This window comes from Myotis nattereri, assembly GCF_964212035.1.
Source record: "Myotis nattereri genome assembly, chromosome: 15".
Taxonomy (NCBI): domain Eukaryota; kingdom Metazoa; phylum Chordata; class Mammalia; order Chiroptera; family Vespertilionidae; genus Myotis; species Myotis nattereri.
Window position 1 is genome coordinate 3,317,853 of NC_138090.1, and position 20,655 is coordinate 3,338,507.

The 20,655-nt window shown below is 53.9% G+C and overlaps 1 long non-coding RNA gene across 1 annotated transcript in view; it reads left to right on the top strand.

The window, feature by feature from the left end:
- Positions 1-1,224: 1,224 nt before the first annotated feature.
- LOC308531652 overlaps positions 1,225-20,655 on the top strand; it is a 141,624-nt gene continuing 122,193 nt past the window's right edge. The window contains exons 1-2 of the long non-coding RNA XR_013996935.1: positions 1,225-1,246; positions 3,056-3,157. This is a non-coding gene — a long non-coding RNA (uncharacterized lncRNA). The remainder of the gene's footprint in view (positions 1,247-3,055; positions 3,158-20,655) is intronic.

Below are 20,655 nucleotides of genomic sequence, written 5' to 3' on the forward strand. Positions count from 1 at the left end.
GGGGCGAGCCCCGTCCTCTCTGGTCGTTGAGCCTGGTTTGTGGTGACGCACAGGAGGGAGCTGGGAGGGTGTGGAGGCCGGGGCGGGTGGGGTCAGGCCCACCTCCCAGAGAGGCCCTGACTGGGCGCAGGCCGCAGCACTCTCCCCGTTAGGAACCCAGAGCGCTCTGCAGGCTTGATGGACGAGACGGTGCCCGGAATAAGATGAAGAGCATGGGCCGGGGGCAGCAAACACCAGGAGATCAATAAACTATAATTATCAAGCCTGGTGTCCGCGGGAAGCAGGGAGTGCTGCAGACAGAGAGACAGAGGAGGGGGTGAGAGAAGAGATGGCCAGAGCAAGACACACACACACACACACACACACACACACACACACAGATGTGGGCACAGTGCACACCCCAGGGAGCAAGGGCTGGAAGTGTGGCGTGCACAGGCCCTCCCGGCCTCGTGGGGGGCGGGGAGTAGGATGGGGGGGCTGTCCCTGTGGGCATCCCTGTCTGGGTGGGAGGCACTCACCTGTCCTAACAGCACGCAGCACGGACACCCAAGGCTCTAGCCAAGCGAGTTCCCTCATTCAGTTCCCCGGGTCTTCCCCCACACCAACCCCCGCATTACTAATCTATAATAATGAAAGCATAAGATGCTAATTAGGCCGGACAGCCGAACAACCTTCCGGACGTCCTTCCGGATGACCTTCCGGACAAAGCCGGGGCTGTGAGGGCCAAGCCCCTTGCCCGAATTCCGTGCATCTGCCCCTAGTAAGACTATCAGAGCCCAGATATCACATCTGCAAGGAATACGGACTTAACTCTTAGACGCAAAGATGACATTTCCTAATGTCCACTCCCACCATCTAAGCCATGCATGTAGGGAGGCTGAGCCATGAGGGCAGTGAGGATTGTACCGTGGTCAGGGATGTGTTTTGTTTTTTAAAATATACTTTTAAACATTTATTGATTTTAGAGAGAAGAAGGGGGCGGGGAGAGAGAGAGGGAGTTGCTGTTTATGCATTCCTTGGTCATTGGTTGATTCTTGCATGTCCCCCGATTAGGAATGAGCCTGCCACCTGGGCGCATCAGGATGAGGCTCCAACCAGCTGCGCCTCCGGCCAGGCCAGGGCGTGTTTTCCAGCCTCGTTTCCGTCAGCCCGCCTGACCCTGGGGTGCCGGTTTGGAATCACTTGCTCCTTCATTGTGCGTGATCCACAGGACAGAGGCCTCACCGCCCTGTCGCCGAGCTCGCAGGTGAGCAGGGGACGCGTCAGACTGCGCATCTGGAAGCACAGTCACCCTGCCTTTCCCAGTGCGGAAGCGGAGGCCCCGGCTGGTGAATTCCCAGGGACTCGGGGTGCAGCAGAGCCGTGTCAGAATCGGTTAGACCTGGTCCCCGCTCCCCCAGGGACAAGTTGGTGAGGAGAAGATCAGAGGGGGCATAGTGCATAGTAAACCAGCCCTGCAGGGGGTGGGTGTGGGGGGTGTCTCCAGGGCCTGTCCCACAATCCAACTGTCCCCTGCCCAGGCTCACCCTGGAAGTATGTGTCCCCTCCTCCAGCTCTACCTGAAGTGTTTTACAAGCAGGTCAGCCTCCTGCCCCCCGGGCTGGCTGCCCCTCAGCTGGGGAATCACGTGGTTGGCTGTCCTGGTCCCCCTCCCCTCCTCCTGGGAAGACCAGGGTCAGGGGCACTGGGCCTGGTGGGGACCTACGGGGCCTCCCCCACCTGTGCTTGCTCCCCCGAATTCTGCCTTTTCTCTCTGGGCAGCTCCATCCAGAAGGTTCCCCGCCGTCTGTAGGCAGAAGGAAGACCGTTTTGTGCGCCCTCTTGGCTGGGCCTGCACGGGACCCTTGGGGTGGTTTGTTGTCACACAGGGGGGGGCAGATGCCCCCCAAGCCTCCCGCCTGGCACGGGAGAGAGAGGGGAGGAAGGAGGGGCCCCGCTGAGCAGGGGGCTGGGTTTCTCTAATCCCTGGGCCGAGCCCCGCCTTTTGGGAGAAGGATTTCTACTCGGTTTCTTTTCTTCCGTTCTCTCTTCCGTGTTGTTATTTTAAGTTGACGTTGTAACCTCGGGCCAAGTGCCGCTGGGCGGGTCTTTATCCTTATCTTTTTGGTCTGTTCCGGGAGGGTGTAAACTGTGTCACCCTGAAAGTTTAATTTGGATGCGATGACGCCAGAGAGAAGACTAGCCAGTTACCTTTCCTCTGAGCTTTAAGAATTTCTGGGATTCTCCCCCTTCCTAAAGGCAAGGCGGAGTTTTTCATTTAGTCACCTGGTTTTCCAAGGTATCACTGCACTAGAGAAAGGGCGCATGGGAGGAGGAGGAGGAGGAGAAGGAGGAGGAAGAGGAGGAGGGGGAGGAGGAGGAGGAGGAGGGGGAGGAGGGGGAGGAGGAGGAGGGGGAGGAGGAGGAGGGGGAGGAGGAGGAGGGGGAGGAGGAGGAGGGGGAGGAGGGGGAGGAGGAGGAGGGGGAGGAGGAGGAGGAGGAGGAGGAGGGGGAGGAAGAGGAGGAGGAGGAGGAGGGGGAGGAGGAGGAGGAGGAGGAGGAGGAGGAAGGAGGAGGAGGAGGAGGAGGAAGGAGGAGGAGGAGGAGGAGGAGGAGGAGGAGGAGGAGGAGGAGGAGGAGGAAGAAGTATGTGTGTGTTTCCACTTTAATGAAAAGGGAAAGGAAATGGCGGTCTGGTGTTCTGTTGAGAAGCAGGCTTCTTGGTTGGCCGCTCACCCCTCCAAGCACCTGGCTGGGTTTCCAGTGCCTTCAGCTTCAGACCAAATCCTGCGCGCTCTTCCGCGGCAGGAACACGCAAGGCGTCCACGCAGGCAGGTTAGGAAGCAGTTTTATTTTTCTAAATTGAAGAAAGCTTTAGTTGCATCAGGTGGAAGCAATTTTTCCTGCAAATGCAGCCCGCTGGTCCTGTTTTGCGCGGGGAGACGGGCGGCTCTCTGCGTGAGCGCTGGGAGAACAGGAGTGTCGGGGGCGGGGAGGGCGGGGAGGGCGGGATGGGATGCCAGTTACTATTCCTCTCTGTGCTCTTTCCAGCCTGGATTGTTCTTTTTCTTCCCAGGGAGCACCTCGCCAGGCAAGTCGGACCTCACCCCGCCCTCCCCGTCCCGGATGCCCCCAGGAGCAAGGCCCTGCGGCCGCCCGCTGGCTGGGGCTCCCCCAGGTGAATGGGGGCGGGGAGGGCGGGAGGAAGCTGGGAGCACACCTTCGCCATAAGCAGAACGGAGAGCTGACCCTAAGCAGGAGGCAGAGGCCCCCAGGCCCAGGGGGGTGGGCGTGGAGGCCCTGAGCTCAAGGGCCCAGGACCAGTGCAACCTGGCATTTGGGCCACTTTACGAAATGATTATATAAATTAGAATGACTGGTGCTTTCTTAAAAAACAACAACACATGAATCTGATGTAAGCCTTTCGTGGAGGCAGGCAGGTCGGACCTGCAGGGACAGTGCGGCCGCGGAAGCTGCCGCCAAGTGCGGCGTCTGATTGCCTGCTTAAGCTTCCCGCTCTCCCCGCTCTACTGCGTCCTCCTCACAGTTCAGTGCGTGTGTCGGAAAGACATGGCTTTCTAATCTGCCCTTCCTTCTCCCAAACCTGCTGCTCCAGTGCCCAGAACTATACATTTTTAAAATATATATATATATATAATTTTTATTATTGATTTCAGAGAGGAAAGGAGAGGGAGAGAGAGAGAGAGAGAAAAACATCCATGATGAGAGGGCATTATTGACCAGCTGCCTCCTGCACGCCCCACACTGGGGATTGATCCCAAAACCCCGGCATGTGTCCTGACCGGGAATCGAACCCTGACCTCCTGGTTCATAGGTCGACGCTCAACCGCTGAGCCACGCCGGCCGGGCATCGAGATTTCTTCCGTGGCCCTCTGCAGCCCCCGCTGAGCTCTATGCCCCTGGAAGTTTATGCCCCGGTGGCCTTGATACAAGCCGATGGCTCCCAGCCCTTCCCAGGTTCATGTCTCCATCCCTGGCTTCCTCGCTGCCTCCATCAGACGCCCCCTGGGCGGGCTGATTTATGGCTGCATCAGGGAAAACTTCACCCAGGGCGTGAAATACAGTGCCCCGCGCCTGGGGCGCATCTTCCCCGTTATCGGGGGTGGCAAGTGTGTTTATAACCCTGGCGCCAAATCGAAATCAGGGTGATTTGCGCATCAATCTCCCAGATTAAATCGGGGAGGTGCTCTATTGTGGCTGGAAGGTTTGACCTTCGCCGTGCCTTTGGCGGGTCCGACTCGTGTAAGTCCCCTGGACAGTGACCCAGGACCTGTTGGAAAATGCAGCGATAGTGGCCGGAGCTGGGATTACAGCTGCATCAAAAGGAGAGAGAGAGAGAGAGAGAGAGAGGGAGAGAGAGAGAGAGAGAGAGAGAGACAGACAGACAGACTCATGAGCACTGGAGGAGAAGGCAGCATGGTCTTGAAGCAACCCAGATTGCTGGGGCCATTTCTCTACCTCTTCACTGCACCCCTGAACTTTAGAACATGTAGAAAGCAAAACACTGACTCTTGCCCAGCCGGTGTGGCTCAGTGGTCGAGCATTGACGAATGAACCAGGAGGTCAGGGTTTGATTCCCGGTCAGGGCACAGGCCTGAGTTGCAGGCTCGACCCCCTGTGTGGGCCGTGCAGGAGGCAGCAATCCATGACTCTCTCTCACCATTGATGTTTCCATCTCTCTCCCTTTCTCTTCCTCTCTGAAATCAATAAAGACATATTAGAAAGAAAGAAAAAAAGAAAGAGAGAAAGAGAAAGAGAGAGAGAGAGAGAGAGAAAGAGAAAGAAAGAAAGAAAGAAAGAAAGAAAGAAAGAAAGAAAGAAAGAAAGAAAGAAAACAAAAACCCCAAACACTGAATCTTACTGAAGCCGGCCTCAGGTGGGCGTGCAGGCCCTCATCTTGTTTACAATCCCCGGAGCGCAGAGTCCTGTGGGTCAGAGAGGTAATGAAGTTGCTAAAATGACTGGGCCCTCGCTGGTGTGGCTCAGTAGATAGAGCATCGGCCTGTGGACTGAAGGGTCCCAGGTTCGATTCCGGTCAAGGGCACAGGCCCGGGTTGTGGGCTCGATCCCCAGTGGGGGGCGTGCAAGAGGCAGCCGATCAATGGTTGTCTCTCATCATTGATGTTTCTCTCTCTCTCTCTCTCTCTCTCTCTCTCTCTCTTCTTTCCTCTCTGAAATGGATAAAAAAACATATATATATATTTTTTTATTTTTATTTTTATTTTTTTAAATATATTTTATTGAGTTTTTACAGAGAGGAAGGGAGAGAGATAGGAGAGTCAGAAACATCAATGAGAGAGAAACATCGATCAGCTGCCTCCTGCACATCCCCCACTGGGGATGTGCCCGTAACCCAGGCACATGCCCTCGACCGGAATCGAACCCGGAACCCCTCAGTCCGCAGGCCGACGCTCTATCCACTGAGCCAAACCGGTCTCGGCGTTATATATATTTTTTAAAAAAAGTATAAAATGCCTGGGAGAGCGGCACAGGACGGACATCCGTGGAATTGGTCTCATCGCCACGCGGACTGGCTCTCCCTGCCGATGGCGCAGATGGTGGGAGGCGTCCCGAAAACCCTGTCTCCTCTGGCCGCTCTCACACCGTCACCCACAGCCTGGAAGGATGCTGGCGGCATTCACAGCGCCCAGCAGGGTTAAAGGTATTTGGATCGGATCCGTGGAAATTATAGATTTTTAGATCCCCAAGGCTCCGGCGTGGTGGTCAGAGGGTGTATTTAGGGTAAATGTTTTCAAGTCGGGGTTCTACGCCTATAATCTGAGCCCCTCACCGTATACTTAGCCCGCACGTCTTTGGGAAGTAACCGCCTCTCCTTTGAGTCTGCGCCCTTTCCTCGTCCCGGGAGGAAGGTCCGAGGGCTCCTCAAATGGCCCGGCCTGTGCGGCAAATCCCTTTCAGATATGCTAATGTGCGCGGCTGATTATTAAGATAAATACCTTGTGTTGGAAACTGGAGTTAATTATAATCTATGTAATTAGTCGCTGGTCAGCCTAGAAGTTATAATTTATTGTTCCCTAATTTGCATTTATTATCAAAGATATTTCATTTAAAGGAATTACAAAAAATAACCCGATTCGAGTGGTTATGGAGACGGTGGGCATTTAGCAGACTTCAAAACTCTTTTTTTGTTGTTGTTTTTTTGTTCTTCAAGCTTTTCTAAGCCGTCACACACAGTTTCAGGCCGTAGCCCACGACATCAGGAGACGGCGGTGCCGGCTGATTACAAAGCGAGAACGCCCTTTCTGTGAGAAGAAATGACGCAGGTTTCGCTCCCAGGTTGGAGCCCTGGGTGAGCCTGCAGGAGAGGGTGGGCATGGTGCTGAGGGCGTCTTGTGTGTCCTGTGGGGGTGGGGGTAAAGTATTAGGGGCATTTCCTTCCAGGGAATGATTTTTCTTGGACAGCGACACAGACACAGCTTTGATGCCCAGGCAGGTCCTGGTGCCATTGCATGAAGCAGGTCCCCATGAAACATGAGGCAGGTCTCCATGAAGCAGGTCCCCATGAAGCAGGTCTCCATGAAGCAGGTCCCCATGAAGCATGAATCTGGTCTCCATGAAGCATGAAGCAGGTCTCCATGAAGCAGGTCTCCATGAAACAGGTCCCCATGAAGCATGAAGCAGGTCTCCATGAAGCAAGTCTCCATGAAGCAGGTCCCCATGAAACATGAGGCAGGTCTCCATGAAGCAGGTCCCCATGAAGCAGGTCTCCATGAAGCAGGTCCCCATGAAGCATGAATCTGGTCTCCATGAAGCATGAAGCAGGTCTCCATGAAGCAGGTCTCCATGAAACAGGTCCCCATGAAGCATGAAGCAGGTCTCCATGAAGCAAGTCTCCATGAAGCAGGTCCCCATGAGGCATGAAGCAGGTCTCCATGAAGCATGAATCTTGTCTCCATGAAGCATGAAGCAGGTCTCCGTGAAGCAAGTCCCCATGAAGCAGGTCTCCATGAAGCAGGTCCCCATGAAGCAGGTCTCCATGAAGCAGGTCTCCATGAAGCATGAATCTTGTCTCCATGAAGCATGAAGCAGGTCTCCATGAAGCAAGTCCCCATGAAGCAGGTCTCCATGAAGCAGGTCTCATTAAAGCAGGTCTCCATGAAGCATGAATCTTGTCTCCATGAAGCATGAAGCAGGTCTCCGTGAAGCAGGTCCCCATGAAGCAGGTCTCCATGAAGCAGGTCTCCATGAAGCATGAAGCAGGTCTCCATGAAGCAGGTCCCCATGAAGCAGGTCTCCATGAAGCAGGTCTCCATGAAGCATGAAGCAGGTCCCCATGAAGCAGGTCTCCATGAAGCAGGTCCCCATGAGGCATGAAGCAGGTCTCCATGAAGCATGAATCTTGTCTCCATGAAGCATGAAGCAGGTCTCCGTGAAGCAAGTCCCCATGAAGCAGGTCCCCATGAAGCAGGTCTCCATGAAGCAGGTCTCCATGAAGCAGGTCTCCATGAAGCAGGTCTCCATGAAGCATGAATCTTGTCTCCATGAAGCATGAAGCAGGTCTCCATGAAGCAAGTCCCCATGAAGCAGGTCTCCATGAAGCAGGTCTCATTAAAGCAGGTCTCCATGAAGCATGAATCTTGTCTCCATGAAGCATGAAGCAGGTCTCCGTGAAGCAGGTCCCCATGAAGCAGGTCTCCATGAAGCAGGTCTCCATGAAGCATGAAGCAGGTCTCCATGAAGCAGGTCCCCATGAAGCAGGTCTCCATGAAGCAGGTCCCCATGAAGCAGGTCTCCATGAAGCAGGTCCCCATGAGGCATGAAGCAGGTCTCCATGAAGCATGAATCTTGTCTCCATGAAGCATGAAGCAGGTCTCCGTGAAGCAAGTCCCCATGAAGCAGGTCCCCATGAAGCAGGTCTCCATGAAGCAGGTCTCCATGAAGCATGAAGCAGGTCTCCATGAAGCAGGTCTCCATGAAGCAGGTCTCCATGAAGCATGAATCTTGTCTCCATGAAGCATGAAGCAGGTCTCCATGAAGCAAGTCCCCATGAAGCAGGTCTCCATGAAGCAGGTCTCCATGAAGCATGAAGCAGGTCTCCATGAAGCAGGTCCCCATGAAGCAGGTCTCCATGAAGCAGGTCCCCATGAAGCAGGTCTCCATGAAGCAGGTCCCCATGAGGCATGAAGCAGGTCTCCATGAAGCATGAATCTTGTCTCCATGAAGCATGAAGCAGGTCTCCGTGAAGCAAGTCCCCATGAAGCAGGTCTCCATGAAGCAGGTCCCCATGAAGCAGGTCTCCATGAAGCAGGTCTCCATGAAGCATGAAGCAGGTCCCCATGAAGCAGGTCTCCATGAAGCAGGTCCCCATGAAGCAGGTCTCCGTGAAGCAGGTCCCCATGAAGCAGGTCTCCATGAAGCAGGTCCCCATGAAGCAGGTCTCCATGAAGCATGAAGCAGGTCTCCATGAAGCAGGTCTCCATGAAGCAGGTCCCCATGAAGCAGGTCTCCATGAAGCAGGTCTCCATGAAGCAGGTCCCCATGAAGCATGAAGCAGGTCTCATTAAAGCAGGTCTCCGTGAAGCTCCGCATGCTTCCCCAACGTGCCATTTTCGTGTTCCTGGATCAGATGCCTGTTCTGTTACTACTCGGGGCTCCCTCAGCCACTCGGGGGCCCCCACAATGCCAGGTACGGTGCTGAGCATTGGTACCAGGATCTCTCTTCATGGAACCCTGACATGGCTGCCCATTTTATGGATGAGTACAGCAAGGCTCAGATACATGCACTCCCCTATGGCCCTTGGTGCATGGCAGTGCTCACAGGGGTGCCTCCAGGTCAAGGGAACCTGCAAGAATTTCCAGGACCCCAGTAGACACAGCCACGTTGGCTCTTGTGACGAGGACTGGCTGTTTCCGTGAGTTTGTAGCAGCGATTCCTCTGCATTCTGGGGTCCTCTGCTGTTTCCAGGCCTCGCTCCCCTGACCATGAGCTCCCCACACAGTGGCCAGGCGGGCCGAGACTTTACTCTGTTACTCATGCGGGACCAGTACCGTAGCTGCCACATGCTAGACATTCAATAAACATTGTTGAAACACGGAACCTTATCCAGAGCCAGGACTGGATGTGGCAGGAGAACACAGGCAGTGGTCGCCCCAGGGTCTTGGCGTATGTCCTTTCTCTGCTCGGTGACCTTGGGAACACCATCTCACCCCTGTGGACTTCGTCCCCCGAGCCTGTCAATCAAACCCTCCTGTCAGTCAAACCAGCTCTGCTTTGCAGGGCTGGGAAGATGCTCATGGGCTCTCATGGGACTTTTGAAATGTGAGAGCTGTGAGATGGACTTGAACAATGCAAGGAAAGGTAGGCGGTCCTCGAATTGGCGGTAGAAACGATTTCCAGAAAATATGCTGCAATTTGTTTTCTCTCTTAGAAATTTAAAAACACCTTCCAAACCAACTCTTGGACGCAGACGTCAAAACTGACATCGTAAACTACTTATAAGTTCATGGCACCGCGTACCAGAACCTAGGGGCTGGGTCCAAATGAATAGAGAACCATCTGTAGCCACAATGGGCTTATGAAAACGGAAGATGGAAAATGCACTTTCTGAACATTCAACTGAAGGAGCTGAAAACAAACGCTATTGCCAATACCAACATTCACATGGGTGAGTACACACACACGCACACACACACACGCACGCACACATGCACACACACAGGAAACAACATTTTAAAAAAATATATATTTTTTATTTCAGAGAAGAAGGGAGAGAGAGAGAGAGAGAGAAACATCAATGATGAGAGAGAATCATTGACCGGCTGCCTCCTCCACGCCCCTCCACTGGGGATCAAGCCCACAACCCGGGCATGTGCCCTGACCGGGAATCGAACTCTGACCTCCTGGTTCATAGGTCAATTCTTCACCCCTGACCCACTCCAGCCAGGCAAGAGAACAATTTCCAAGTGCATTTTTTTCCCCATAGGAAAGTCTAAGATAGTGAGATAGTGAGATACATCTGTACCAGGAGATTGTTTAACAGTGATCGCCGGTTCATGCATTTTCCACTGGCCGGTAACGTGTAGTGTGCATTGGCCTGTGCAGAGCATGAAGCTCTCCAAGGGTGTGGTCATTCTATGGCAGCCGATCATGCTTTGTTTTGTCTAGGCCGTTTTGGGGAACATGCCCGTGGAAGAGGAAGAAGGGGATGGCGGAGAGAGCAGAGGGCGTGCCCTTGACCGCATGAAGAAGCAGTTTGCACCGTATGGTGTCGGCACAGAGGAGGGCATCAGGGAGACCTGGGGCAAGAAGGCCCCTCAGCCGGCGGCCGGCATTTCCAGGGCCAGAGGGAGGCTTCGGGGGAAGGAGTGCCTCGTCCTTTCTGCTGCTACTTGATAGTTGGTGTGATGACTCATCGGAGGCCAGATTCTCGGCTCCCCAGGGCCTCTTCCAAACAGGATGCTGGAGACGGAAGACCAGTGGCAAGTCCTGTCTGGGGGACGGCGCAGAAGGTCCCAAACACGACATCTTCACGTGGGACCCAACTCTGGTGCCTGCTCACAACAGCCCCTTAGAGAATGGGGGTCCCCCCCCCATTACCTTGACACTCTCAGGACGGTGCGCATACCCCACCTCCTGCCAAGGCGGAGGCATGAGGAAACGGGTAGCTTCCCAAGCCAAACTCTTCTGGACCACACCCGCCAAGGACGAGTGTCAGGGGCCCTGGGGTGCCTGCGAGTCTCCCTCTGCATTAGACACACCCTGGGGTGCTGGCATCTTTAACCTTATGTGTCCAACACGCTCTCCACTGAGCATGTTGTTCAGCCTCTGGAAACTTTGCTTGTGGTTTGTGTCTTTGATCCGTAACATGGGTAACATGGCAGTGTTTGCCCGTCTTAGGGTGTGCAGGCTGCTAAAACAACAGAGCCCAGACCCGCTGGCTTAGAAACAACAGGCATTTATTTCTCCCAGTTCTGGAGGCTGAAAATCCAAGATCGGACCCCAGCAGGGTTGGCTGAAGGCCCTCTTCTGGTGACTTGATTTCTTGTATCTTTATGTGGTGGAAGGGAGTAGAGGGAGGGAAGGGAGCTCTCTGGGGTCTCTTGCATAAGGGCACTAATCCCAGCCATGAGAGCCCCACCCTCAGGACCTAATCACCTCCCTGTGGCCCCACCCACCTTCTAATATTACCAGCTTGGGGGTTAGGATTTCAACAAGTGAATTTGGAGAAGACACAAGCATTCAGACCCTAGCACTGGCTCTGTGGTAAGTTCTCCATGAGGAAATTGTGTAAAACATTCAGATTCATGCCTGCTGTACGCCAAAACTCACACTAACTGGTAGCTCTACCTGCCAGTGTTCTCATTTGCAAAACAGGATCAACAATACCCGTCCCATCCTACGTGGGAAGGGAGTTTAAATCTATAAGGTTGAGTCCTGTGAAATAGTCAATATATATATTTTTAAAAATCTATCTTTATTGATTTCAGAGAGGAAGGGAGAGAGAGAGACAGAAACATCAGTGATGAGAGAGAATCATGGATCGGCTGCCTCCTGCATGCCCCCTACTGGGGATCCAGCTTGGAACCTGGGTCTGTGCCCTGACCGGGAATCGTACCGTGACCTCCTGGTTCATAGGTCGAGGCTCAACCACTGAGCCATGATGCCCGGGCAATAGTCACTATTTGATTACTTTTAACTAAACAGCAATTTCATATGGGTCAGTCGGATGAAACGTGGCCTGTCCGTTCACAGCTGTAGAGACTCATAACTAACTGTAAATGGGACTGTTACTTTATTCCCTCTCTGCTCCCCAGCTCCCCAGCTCCCCAGCTCCCCAGCTCCCCAGTTCCCCAGCTCCCCAGCTCCCCAGCTCCCCAGCTCCCCAGTTCCCCAGCTCCCCAGCTCCCCAGCGCAGGCACACCTCAGAGAAGCAACAAGATGGAATTAGGGCCTTTTTCTCTCTCTCTGTTTCACTTTCTCCTCTCCCCTCCCTCTCCCCCCCAACTTGCCCATACCCCTCTGTCACAGAGTGCAGTAGGGGCAAGCTTTGTGAATCAGACGTAGCCCATAGAAGACAGTAGGCTTGCTATTTTCTGGGTTAAGTTGTTAATTGATTTGATAATTGCCTGGGAGACACACACAAGACAGACACATACGCAAAACCAATGTCAGGCCACACACTCTCCCTTGACAGTGAGATGAAGATGTCTGAGTTATTGGAACTCCGATGTCACCTGGAAGAGTAAGAGGAGGAACCAGGGGAGGAAAGAAGGGAGTGAGCCAGTGTGGGAGGTGGCGTGGGGGCGGGCGGGGCAGGGAGAGGCAGGCCATCCCTCTTGGTTATCAAGCGAAATGACTCCCCAAATATGACAATAAATCACCATGGGAATCAATCCGACGGGAGGCCACTGCTCCACGCTGATAATGCATCAATCAATATTTAATGTTTACACTTTAATTAATCCCCACACCGGAAGCCTGCGCGCAGTGACAAAAACAAAGAGACGAGAAATAAAACACCTTTCGTATCAAGGAGCGGCGAGAGCCCTGCCCGTCTGGTGGCTTCGGCTGGGCCTGATGTGTGGATCACCTTGGGCCCCGGCGGCCTCCCAGTCACATCTGGATGCAGAGCGGGGGTGGGGGAGGGGCCGGGAGGTGTCCGCATCCGGCGGGGGAGACGGTGACATCCTAGGAACTGCTCTGCGGAGCATGGATCCCAGAGAAGGCAGAACAAGGCTGGAGCGAATATTGGATTCTGAATGTGGGTGACATCTTCCCCCCAGAAAAGACTGCTGCCTGCAGAGCCTGGTCTATAACTCTGGGCCATTTTTGCGTCCCCCCCCCTCCTTTGTTTTTGTTGTTGTTTATTAATTTATTTTTGTTACTCCTCACCTGAGGCTATTTTTTCAATGTTTGTTGTTGTTGTTGTTTGTTGTGGGGAGAGAGTGGAAGAGAGAGAGAAAGACAGGGAGGAACATCAGTGTGAGAGAAACACATCAATGGGCTGCCTCCTGCACATGCCCCGGCCAGGTCCCTGGCCTGGGAGGAGCCTGCAACCGCCATAGGTGCCCTGGGCCAGAATCGAACCCAGGACCCTTTGGCGCACAGGCCAACGCTCTATCCACTGAGCCAAACCGGCCAGGGCCCCCTCTGTGTTGAAGAGTCCAAGTGTTGTCTTGGACACACGGGTCTCGGGCCTGGTCTCTAACATCCACGGCCCATCAGCATGTTGTCCAGCCTCTGCCCTTCCTCTTCCCAAGCCCTAAAAATGTCCCCACACCCCCCACCAATTCCAGTCCGTGCACAGCTGCACGCGGACCCCCACACCCCCCACCAATTCCAGTCCGTGCACAGCTGCACGCGGACCCCCACACCCCCCACCAATTCCAGTCTGTGCACAGCTGCACGCGGACCCCCACACCCCCCACCAATTCCAGTCTGTGCACAGCTGCACACGGACCCCCACACCCCCCACCAATTCCAGTCCGTGCACAGCTGCACGCGGACCCCCACACCCCCCACCAATTCCAGTCCGTGCACAGCTGCACGCGGACCCCCACACCCCCCACCAATTCCAGTCCGTGCACAGCTGCACGCGGACCCCCACACCCCCCACCAATTCCAGTCCGTGCACAGCTGCATGCAGACCCCCACACCCCCCACCAATTCCAGTCCGTGCACAGCTGCATGCGGACCCCCACACCCCCACCAATTCCAGTCCGTGCACAGCTGCATGCAGACCCCCACACCCCCCACCAATTCCAGTCCGTGCACAGCTGCACGTGGAGCTACCAGAGCGGTGGTTGACTAGTTGGCTGCCTACTTACTACACTTTGTAGACGTTTCAAAGGAGCAGATATTTCGGGGGGCGTTGCAGATTTCTTTGGATATTTTCGAGCCAGTGCCGTAGGTTTTGGGTCTCAACATTTTGCAGGTCTTGCAAAGCTCCGAGGCTGTAAACACAGGGAAATAGGTTTCTAGGTGAGAAACGGGCTCTGTGGACAACGCTGGATTTTGACCCTCCAAAATTGCTAAGCTGCCCGGCCGCCATGGCTCAGTGGTTGAGCCTCGACCTCTGAACCAGGAGGTCAGGGTTCGATTCCCAGTCAGGGCACAGGCCCGGGTTGCAGGCTCCATCCCCAGTGTGGGGCGTGCAGGAGGCAGCCGATCCATGATTCTCTCTCATCATTGATGTTTCTCTCTCTCCCTCGCCCTCTCTGAAATCAATAAAAAATATTTTTTAAAAAATTGCTAAGCTTTGCCTTCTTTGGAGTATGGCAGTGAGGTAAGGATAATAGAAGGAGAAAGGCCGGGAGCCTTGGTGGGGTGGCTCAGAAGTAGGTGCTAAGATAAGAAGTTGAGAGGAAGTGGCTTATATAGGAGGTGAGGCAGGAAGAGACAGGCGGCCCTCCAAAGGGGAGCTTGTCAGTGTGGGGACATGGGACTCAGAGCAGAAGACTCGATTTGGGGTGAAGTCTCCTGAAGGCGTGGAAGCCGTGTTTATCCACCAGCTCTCGCTCTGCTGTTAGTCGAGGGCTGCGATTTTGGGCTGAAATGTTGTAAAGGGGTCTATGAAGTTGAGGCCACTGTTTCATTATGTATGTTCACTCTAGATGACCTGTCACTGACATGCGTGGGGTATTCGAATCCCCTGCTATTATTGCATCATGAGGACTTCTCCCTTTATGTCGACTAGTAATTGCTTTATGCATTTAGGTGCTTGTATGCTGGGTGTATCGGTATTGGCCACGGTTATAGCCTCTTCTTGGGGTGACCCCTTTATAAACATGCCCTTCTTTGTCTTTTAAAAACGTATTTTAGCATCTCTTTTGTCTGATAGGAATATTGCTACCCCAGCTTTCTTCTTTCTTTTCTTTCTTATGGGATTTAGTCCATTTTATTTACAGCTTGTTTTTTTTTTGTTTTTACATTTCAGAGTATTATACAATTACATTTTGTCATTTTCTGACCTGCAAATAGATACCTTAAACGGAAATATATTTTTTTAAAGTTATCAAATTAAGTACATCCCAAAGGAAATAATTACACATACGACAATTAATTCACAAAAGTGTAATTCATCAGGACCTACCCTAAGAATTTAGGAACAGCCAGTTAGGGGAAATCTGACCACATTTAGCAACCAACTATTTATATATCCAAAGACAAACAAACCTATCTGAACTCCCAAGCCAGAAGTTTGAAAGTTTTTGTTAAACCCTCCCTGAACAGAGGAGAGCAAGTGCTGGCTCAAGCCTAGCCGGCCTTGACAATCCTAGTCCCAGACATGGCTCGTTCCCCAGTCCGCAGCTGAACAGCAAGCACCTCAGGGTGTCAAACACCTACATACAGCTTTCTTTCCTTTTCTATTTGCGTAGAATATATTTTCTCACCCCTTCCCTCTCCGTCTGGATGTGTCTTTCGATTTGAAGTGAGACTCTGGTAAGCAGCGTATAGATGGGTCACGCTGTTTAACCCATTCAGCCACCCGAGGCTCAAAAATCTATTTACATCTAAAGTAATTATTGATAGGCATTTCCTTATTGCCACTTTGTTCATTTTTTTTGTTGTTGTTTTGGTTGTTTTTATAGTTGTCCACTGTTCTTTTCCTCTTCTCTTGATCTCTTCCCTTGTGGTTGGCTGTTTCTCTGGAGTGTTTTGTTTGGGATCCCTTCTCTTTGATCTTTGTATATCTTATGTAGGTTGTTGGTTTGTGGTTACCCTGAAGTTTATGTATTTCATTCGTTGTCTATAGCAGTCTCTTTTAAGAGGATAGGCATTTAAGTTTGAATATATTCTATTCGGGTTACATTTTCACACACCCGTCCATGCTTTATGTTATTGGTGTCGTATTTTATTTATTTTATTTTATTTTTTTAAAAAAATATATATATTATTTCAGAGAGAAAGGGAGAGGGAGAGAGAGATAGAAACATCAATGATGAGAGAGAATCATTGATCAGCTGCCGTCTGCACACACCCCACTGGGGATCGAGCCCACAACCCAGGCTTCCTTTGCGATTGTCTCAGCTTTAACTTTTGTCATTTTAACTATAATATGCCCTAGGGTGGGTCTCTTTGAGTTCACCTTGTTTGGAACTCTCTGTGCTTCCTGGACCTGGCTGTCTGTTTCCCAGGTTAGGAAAATTTTCAGCCATTATTTCCTTATTTTTAAAAAAATATTTTTTATTGATTTTTAGAGAGACAGGAAGGGAGAGAGATAGAGTGATGGAAACATCAATGAGAGAGAAACTTCGTCAATTGGCTGCCTCCTGCACGCCCCCTACTGGGGATCGAGCCTGCAAACCCGGCATGTGCCCTGACCAGGAATCAAACCAGTGACCTCTTGGTTCCTGGGTCAATGCTCAACTCACTGAGCCACACCAGCTGGGCTCCGCCATTATTTCTTTAAATAAAGTTTCTGTTTTGTTTCTTCTCCTTCTTGGATCCTTGCGTTGCAAATGTTTGAGCCCTTGGTGGTATCCCAGAGGTCCCTTCAGCCATGCTCGGTTTGTTTGATTCTTTTATTTCTCTCTGTTGTGCTGATTGGCTGATTCCCACCAGTCCATCTCCCAGGTCCCTGGCCTGTATCTTGTGTTCGTGAACCTACGGTCCTCCCTTCTCGGGAGCTTGTCATGTCAGTCACGGTATCCTCCAGGTCCGCGTGGCTCCTTCTCGCACTCTCTAACTCTTCGTAGAAGTTCTCCCAGGTTCCCCTGTTTCACGCTCAGGTTTGGTGAGCACCTGGACGGCCGGTTCTTTGACTTATTCATCAGGAAACCTCCTCATTTCTGTTTCTTTGGGGTTTTCCCGGGGGTTTTCCTTGTTTCTTCACTTGAGAGCGAGTTTTCTGTCTTTTCATTTTGTTTGACTTTCTACGTTTGTTTACCTGAATGAGACCAAGTAGCTGCCTCTCCATCTCGGAAAAGCGGCCTTTCCTGGAGCAGCTTCCTGTGGACCGTGTGCTGGGCGGGTTGGCAGGATGATCGGCGCTGAGCGGGTCCCCAAGGGGCCTGGGCGCGGCCTACCGGCCGGAGCAGCTGTGGGTGGGGGGCAGGTGTGCGTGGTCATGTCCTGCTGCCCCTGCCTGCCCGCTTTGGGGCTGAAATGAGCTCAGGTGATGCATCCTTGCAGCAGGTCAGAGCCCCGCCCTGCGGGGGGTGGGGGGTGGAGGGGGATATACACCAGGTGCCCAGAGCACCCGGACCCTGGAGAACCCCGGCAGTCCCAGCCGTCTCTGCACAGCCTCTCTGGTTGTTGAACCGAAAGCGGTCCCATGTAGACGCGGCCTCTGCGCAGGCGCTGTGTGCCGGGCGGTTTGGGAAGCTGCTTGGAGCAGGCGCTTCCGGTGCGGGAGCAGCAAGGGGGGTCACCTGGGCCGGAGCAGCAGGTGGGCCGGTGTGCATGGCGATGGCAGCGTCCGCGCCCTCTGCTCGGGCGGAGGCCCCGGGCGTGTCGCTGTGAGCCTGCGGGGACCGGCAGGTAGGTGGGCCGCATACGGCCGAGCCTTCGGAGGGAGGTGGCGGGTCGGGACCTTGGGGCGCGCGCCTGCTCCTCTGGCGGGGACTCCCCGACGCTCCCGAGGGCTCCCCGGTTCCCAGGCGTCTCTGTCCGTCTCTCCCTCTTGTTTGTTGTCAGAGGCTGTTCACTGAGCGTTCGGTGGTCTCGCGGGAGGAATTGCTACCTGGACACGCGCGTTTTTTTGAGTTTGCCTCTGGGAGGGCAGGTTGCCAATGTCTGGAGACGTTTTCGGTCATGCCAGGGTGTGTGTGTGTGTGTGGGGGGGGGGGGGGGTTCTTGCATCTAGTGGGTAGAGGCTAAGCGATGCATCTAAGCACCGTAGAATGCACATGGCCGTCTCCCACAATAATTGTCTGGCCCCCAATGTCCATAGCACCAAAGCTGAGAAACCGGGCACCAAGCAGTGAAAGAAGTAAAATCCTGCGCTGGCATATCTCCGCCACAGGGGGTCACTGTTGAAGATTAATCCGGTGCAGTCTGGTGACTGCCGGTGGTGGTAGGCATCGCTGCTGGTACCTAGTGATGCCCGGATGAGCTCTTGTAGTTCACATTGTTCACATGTTCGCATGTTATTTCCGAAAGTTCAGCAGCTGAGCCCGGGACACTGGGCCTGAGGTGCTTCTATTTTAGCCAGATATGCAGTAGCCAAAGGCTCTGAACTTTGCCTCCGGAGCAAAGTTAACCCTAGAGCAGTGGTTCTCAACCTTCCTAATGCCGCGACCCTTTAATACGGTTCCTCATGTTGTGGTGACCCCCAACCATAAAATTATTTTCGTTGCTACTTCATAACTGTAATTTTGCTACTGTAAACAATATGTAATTATATATGTGTTTTCCGATGGTCTTAGGTGACCCCTGTGAAAGGGTCATTAGACCCCCAAAGGGGTCGCGACCCACAGGTTGAGAACCGCTGTTTTAAGAATCCTCGTTCTTAGAAAATATCTGGATTTCCACGTGGCAGGGAGGGGGAGCCAGGTGTATTTATAGAAACCTGGGGCTGAGTTTTTCCATTCTCTCTTGGACGGAGGGCAAGGCTTAAGGACGGGTTAGGGGTGCAAGTGTCTTGCCCGGCCGGTGTGGCTCAGTGGTTGAGCGTCGATCCATGAACCAGGAGGTCACGGTTTGTTCTATTCCCCGTCAGGGCACGTGCCCGGGTTGCAGGCTCGATTCTCAGTAGGGGGCGTGCAGGAGGCAGCCGATCCATGATTCTCTCTCATCATTGATGTTTCTGTCTCTCTCTCTCTCCCTCTCCCTTCCTCTCTGAAATCAATCAAAATAAATAGAAAAGATTTTTAAAAAGAAAAAGGGGAAAATGTCTGGAGTTGGCTCGGGCCCAGGAGACCAAGGCCCATCGGGCGTGCCCTCTGTGGCCAGCCTGGGGGGAGCGTGGTCTGGCCCCCAGTGAGGAGGATGTACAAGGGTGGCCATGGGCCAGGTGGAACCAGGACCTTCCTGTTTGGAAGGGATGATAGCACTTTCCTAGAAACCCTGGTGCGAGTCAGTAGCCCGCCGCTGTCATTGTTATCATCGCCGTGATGTGTCCCTTGAGCGGTGTCTGTTTCTAAGCGTATCCCCCCCTCTGCTGTCTTCACAGCCCTCGCCTAGGGCCTGGCCTGCTAACTTGGCTGTGAAAAGAATAACAACCAACGCCGAGACGCCAACGTTTTAAGACTCGGGTTATTTGTCCCAGGCCGTGTGCTAAGCACGTTAGGCACAGCGCTTTGTTCCATGCATTCAACCACCCCCAGGACAGAGGCCACACCCCCCAGAACAGAGGCCACACCCCCCAGAACAGGCCACAACCCTCCCAGAACGGAGGCCACACCCCCCAGAACAGAGGCCACACCCCCCGGAACAGAGGCCACGGCACCCCAACGAAAGAGAGGCCGCGAGAGCCCTCATTTTCAACGTGAGGAAACCCAACCCCAGTGGCTTGGCCAACGTGTCCGCTCGGGCCCTTCCCAGCATCTCAGATGCACTTGGGTTCGAATGTGGATCGGATCCTGGTGACATTTCTCCGGAACTGAAGTGCCTTCGGCGAGGCTTTTTCCACGTGCCCCAGGGCAGAGGCTCCCGCGGTGAAGGTCAGACCCCGGGAAGAAGGAGGGAGCGAGGGAGTGGGCGTGTGCTGTCCCATCAGAACTTGGACTGGTCCTGGCGATGGGTAGGTTGGCGTCCTCCTGTGTTCCACCCCTCAGGTAGTAATGTCTGCTACGTGCTTGTTGAAGGCTGTCCTTCCCCAACTTGCCAAGGACGAGGTCTGGAGGGTCAGGACAGAGGAAGGCTTATGCTCTGTAATCCCAGTGAGCACCGCCAGGAAACCATACTCTCAGCTTTCTTCCTCCCTTCCTTCCTCCTTCCCTTCCTTCCTCCTTCCCTCCCTCCCTCTGCACTTCCTTCCTCCCTTCTATGATCTATCTACCATCTACCTATTAATATTAAATACTAGAGGCCCAGCGTGCAAAATTGTGCAGCTCCGCCCACCCAAGTACGCCTCGCTGACCTGCCCACCCAGGTGCGCCTCGCTGGCCCCGCCCACCGCATGCACCTCGCCGGCCCCGCCTACCGCATGCGCCTCGCTGGCCCCGCCCACACGCGTGCACCTTCCCACGCCCACCTGCGTGCGCTCGCCGTGCCCCACCCACCCACGTAATCCTCAACGTGCCCCGCCCACCTACGTGCACCTCACCACACTCCGCCCACCCATGTGGCCTCGCCGACCCGCCCACCCAGGTGCGCCTCGCTGGCCCCGCCCACCGCATGCACCTCGCCGGCCCCGCCTACCGCATGCGCCTCGCTGGCCCCGCCCACACGCGTGCGCCTTCCCACGCCCACCTGCGTGCGCCTCGCCGTGCCCCACCCACCCACGTAATCCTCAACGTGCCCCGCCCACCCACGTAATCCTCAATGTGCCCCGCCCACCTACGTGCGCCTCACCACACTCCGCCCACCCATGTGGCCTCGCTGGCCCCGCCCACCGCATGCGCCTAGCCAGGCCCGCCTTCCAGCTACCCGCCTTGCTGCAACCAGAGCCTGTGGGCCGCGGGGGAGGGACCGGGAGGTGCTCCATGCGCCGCATGGTGACCGGTCATTTGGTCATTTTGGTCGTGATGCCTCTTGGCCTTTTATTATTATGATTTTTTATACAAAACCCGCCCACCTGCTGGGATTGC